This window comes from Salmo salar, chromosome ssa08 (genome assembly GCF_905237065.1).
Source record: "Salmo salar chromosome ssa08, Ssal_v3.1, whole genome shotgun sequence".
NCBI classification, from domain to species: Eukaryota; Metazoa; Chordata; class Actinopteri; order Salmoniformes; family Salmonidae; genus Salmo; species Salmo salar.
The window spans coordinates 22,937,632-22,942,818 of record NC_059449.1 but is presented as its reverse complement, the minus strand read 5'-3'; the positions used below and the strand labels follow the sequence as shown (position 1 = coordinate 22,942,818).

Below are 5,187 nucleotides of genomic sequence, written 5' to 3'. Positions count from 1 at the left end.
ACCTACAGTACCCTCTGTTAATATTGAGACTACCTGCCTCTACCTTACCTCTACCTACAGTACCCTCTGTTAATATTGAGACTACCTGTTGTTACCTTACCCCTACCTACAGTACCCTCTGTTAATATTGAGGCTACCTGCCTCTACCTTACCCCTACCTACAGTACCCTCTGTTAATATTGAGACTACCTGCCTCTACCTTACCCCTACCTACAGTACCCTCTGTTAATATTGAGACTACCTGTTGTTACCTTACCCCTACCTACAGTACCCTCTGTTAATATTGAGACTACCTGCCTCTACCTTACCTCTACCTACAGTACCCTCTGTTAATATTGAGACTACCTGTTGTTACCTTACCCCTACCTACAGTACCCTCTGTTAATATTGAGGCTACCTGCCTCTACCTTACCCCTACCTACAGTACCCTCTGTTATTATTGAGACTACCTGTTGTTACCTTACCCCTACCTACAGTACCCTCTGTTAATATTGAGGCTACCTGTTGTTACCTTACCCCTACCTACAGTACCCTCTGTTAATATTGAGACTACCTGCCTCTACCTTACCCCTACCTACAGTACCCTCTGTTAATATTGAGACTACCTGCTGTTACCTTACCCCTACCTACAGTACCCTCTGTTAATATTGAGACTACCTGCCTCTACCTTACCTCTACCTACAGTACCCTCTGTTAATATTGAGACTACCTGTTGTTACCTTACCCCTACCTACAGTACCCTCTGTTAATATTGAGGCTACCTGCCTCTACCTTACCCCTACCTACAGTACCCTCTGTTAATATTGAGACTACCTGCCTCTACCTTACCCCTACCTACAGTACCCTCTGTTAATATTGAGACTACCTGTTGTTACCTTACCCCTACCTACAGTACCCTCTGTTAATATTGAGACTACCTGCCTCTACCTTACCCCTACCTACAGTACTCTCTGTTAATATTGAGGCTACCTGCCTCTACCTTACCCCTACCTACAGTACCCTCTGTTAATATTGAGACTACCTGTTGTTACCTTACCACTACCTACAGTGCCCTCTGTTAATATTGAGACTACCTGTTGTTACCTTACCCCTACCTACAGTACCCTCTGTTAATATTGAGACTACCTGTTGTTACCTTACCCCTACCTACAGTACCCTCTGTTAATATTGAGACTACCTGTTGTTATCTTACCCCTACCTACAGTACCCTCTGTTAATATTGAGACTACCTGTTGTTACCTTACCCCTACCTACAGTACCCTCTTAATATTGAGGAAACTCAAATTAACTTTGAGCGCCTTAATTTACATTTTTACATTGCAAACAGTAACAATAATTTTTTTATGCCATGAAAGGTAGAGGATCTGGCCAAATTGGTTCTGGAATCCATCAGTCCAAAACAGAGGTGCTGTTCCTGTTTCTGCAGGATCCAGCTCAAATAAAACACTGATGCAGTAAAACACATTAACATATTACCAATTGTCTTATTTTAATAACTTCTGATTCAGTACATTTTCAGTGGTGGAAGAGACCCTCCAGAGTTGCTGCAGTGTGTGTTCTACTGGCTGTCATCATAGGCCTGTGGGATTCCTGTAAGTGAAAAAATGTATTAAAAATAATTGTAGTCAATGTTTTGACTGTTACACAATTTGATTGACTTTTCCCTTTTACAGATGCAGAAAGAGACCAGCTACAGACCAGTTACAACACCCTGACTGAAGAGAGAGACCAGCTACAGAATAGTCTAAATACCAGGACCACTGAGAGAGACCAGTTACAGACCAGGCTTTGGTTCTATGGTGAGTGCAGTCTTTAATTTTCTTATTTTAGAAGTATAATTTTAATTCATACTTTTAAATGCCTGCTGCTCTGTTGTGTTTATCTCAGAGAAACCCTGTCTGGATGGATGGTGGAAGTTTGGCACCAGCTGTTACTTTGTCTCCTCCACGATGGACACAGGTGGGGGAGGTCAGAAGGCATGCAGAGCAATGGGTGCAGATGATGTTATTATAAACAGCAGAGAAGAACAGGTAATAGATAATACATTAGTAATACTATAATACTACTTTTCATTATTATTATGATTATTCTCTACTTCTCTGACTAGTATTCAACATGTGTAACCGATTGTATCACCAATGTTCATGTCACTGTCAATTTATAAAATATACTTCCTGTCAGCAAAGCAAGTGTGCTTGAGATATCTCTAATTATACTACAGTGAAGTAGCTGAGGCTGAAACTTGATCTAATAGTCTCACTTTGAAATTCGACCTAATCTGGATGAAAGTCTAGTTTTGACGCATTCATTCTGTGTGGTTACAGTGTTATATCTGTGTGGTTACAGGGTTAATTCTGTGTGGTTACAGGGTTAATTCTGTGTGGTTACAGGGTTCATTCTGTGTGGTAACAGGGTTGAAACAGAAACAACTCAAATGGTTCGGGGTTAGGGCTATGGGCTGTTTCCGTCAAGTACTCTCCCAGCTTGCTAGATCATTGTGAACTGCCATGGTGCAGTCGTCAGAGCAGAGTGCTTGGTCTGTGTGGTCTGAGCACGCTTCTGGGCATCATGAGTTTGCACCAGTGCTCGGCAAAATAAAAATAAAAAACATTGTGAGCGCCGAGGAAGGAATAAAGGGAAGTACTTAGGACCTTTTCAAACATCCTAAATCCCCTTGTATTTCTAGTTACCAGGCTGAGTACATTATACTACTACTACTACTACTACTACTACTACTACTACTACTATTAGACTACTTCTACTACTATACTACCTCTACTATTATTTATAACATGTAAAAGTGTTTCTCTGCTGTGGAGATTAAATGATGGCCATTGTTTTTCTTCTAAAATTCTATTATAGATATTTATCCATGGATTTAAGAAGAATGTCTGGATTGGTACATATAAAAAAGACGGAATCTGGGAGTGGATTGGCATAACACTATTTAAACCTACGTGAGTGAACAGGTTCTGGAGGATTTTTTTTTCTGTTGTAATAAATGACTTTTTACAGTCTGATAATCTCGTCCTCAGCCAGCTCTCTCTCTCCCTCTGTCGAATGGTAACAACTGAGCCTGGGGACTAGGTTAATATTCTCTGTTGTATTGGATGATTTTCAACTCTGATTCTCTGTGTTGTTTATAGCTATTGGATGGAAGGGGAACCAAATAACATGCATGACGAGTGTGTTGAGATCTCACAGACGGCATCAGACCCATTGAAGAGTTGGAAGTTTGCACCATGTGCTATTCCAAAATACTGGGTGTGTGAAAAACCGTTCACCCCGTAGTCTAATTATAATAGCTAAATGTAATTCCCTATCTTATAGAGTTGAACTGGTTTTCCCTGTGTTAGGCTGAACCTGTTTTTGTTTCTATTTGTAACTACATTGAAAGACGTATTTGATGTCTTTAAAGAGACCATGTCTATGTGGAGTTTGTCCACCATTCATCAGGCCCTGGGGAGTGGAACTGTGGTCTAGTTGGCTCTAACTCTGGTTAATAAAAAAATGTCTTTACCATATTTACAATTTTTACCATTATGGTGTGCACATAACAAGTTAACAAGATACTGTTTTCATTGAAGTTTTTACAGCTATCAATACATTTCAAATGCAGCAGTGTTCTATGTTTGCTTCCATTCTGTTCCATATGTACCATGTGTTCATTCTACTGATTAAATACATCTATATACTGTGATCCAGGTATCTAATTTACTTGTCTGGTATACTGTATTACTAAGTGTTGTAACGTACTAATAGTAACTCCAGTGTGTTTCTTCTAAATGGTGTCAGTTATTAGTTGACATAGCACAGTAAAAACATTTTAGTTAATAGATAGAAAATATTCCTTATCAGTAAAGTTACAGCAGTACCATAATTGACCACTAGATGTGTTGTGTCATGCATGGACATGTGACCAGAGCATGTATTCACAAAGCGTCCCAGAGTAATAAGAATGCTGATCTAGGATCAGTTTGGTCTTTGACCTCTCTGGTAATGTTAGCATATATTTTTCACTTAGCTTACCCAGTACAAAGGAACCAATGGGATAGTCCCAAAAGTGCAAACTGCCCAACCAGCAACACAATACTCCTGTTGGATAACATATTCACATTTAAAAATCTGCAATATTCTGTAACATGAACTTTCAGTTGACTGAACTTTAGTTCCTCATACTTCCTGATTCCAACCACCCACACGTTTTCTGGAGAAGCCCAAATTAACCACATGTTACCTTGTATCTGAACCTTTCGTCCAGTGGTATATTAGTTATTATTAGTTCATAATTGTTTGTCCAAATAAGGTAATGTCTATACTGATGTTGACAGAATGTGGGCTTGTTTGATCTTTAATAACACATGAGGAAACAACTCCAGTCTTACATTTTGTGATCACTCAGTACATTTTGTTACCCTCGTCTTATTTACAAACCAATATATCATATTTGGATTCATCCAGTTTCCACCCTCAAAGACTATAAAATGTAAAATGTATTTTCTCAATTTCACCAGAAATTATCATTTTATGCATTATCTGATTATTTTGGAATGTGTTTGGGGGGACTGAGCAGATGGAACCACAACTGGGTCAAAGTACATAGCTATGTCAAATAATGAGTATGATTGATTGGGCAGACAGAATACATACAGGACAGGACAATGGGTTTTAGAGATAAAAAATGCTTTACTCCAATATTACACCTAGTGTAGGCTACTGGCCCACAAGGACACTTTACTCCAATATTACACCCAGTGTAGGCTAATGGCCCACAAGGACACTTACTCCAATATTACACCCAGTGTAGGCTACTGGCCCACAAGGACACTTACTCCAATATTACACCCAGTGCAGGCTACTGACACACAAGGACACTTACTCCAATATTACACCCAGTGTAGGCTACTGACCCAGAAGGACAATTTACTCCAATATTACATTTCTTCCTCACTCAGTACAATTTATCTTCCTTTTGACAAACACCAATATACAAAAAAGTATGTTTTTTTTCTCCAACTCTAAAGGACTGGTAAGATGTATTTTCTCCATGTCACCAGATATGATAATGTTGTGCACTGTCTGATTATGTTGTAATGTGTTAGTGTTTCTTGGGGACTTAGCAGGTGGAACCACAACTGGGCCAAATCAAAGTTTATTTGTCACGTGAGCCAAATACAACAGGTGTAG

General features: G+C 39.3%; 1 long non-coding RNA gene across 1 annotated transcript; it reads left to right on the top strand.

Moving 5' to 3' along the window:
* The first annotated feature begins 1,474 nt into the window (after nt 1-1,474).
* LOC106593104 (uncharacterized) lies at nt 1,475-3,700 on the top strand. The gene is made up of 5 exons (XR_006770812.1): nt 1,475-1,592; nt 1,674-1,799; nt 1,888-2,030; nt 2,863-2,957; nt 3,147-3,700. It is a non-coding gene; the product is annotated as an uncharacterized lncRNA (long non-coding RNA).
* The last annotated feature ends 1,487 nt before the right edge of the window (nt 3,701-5,187 follow it).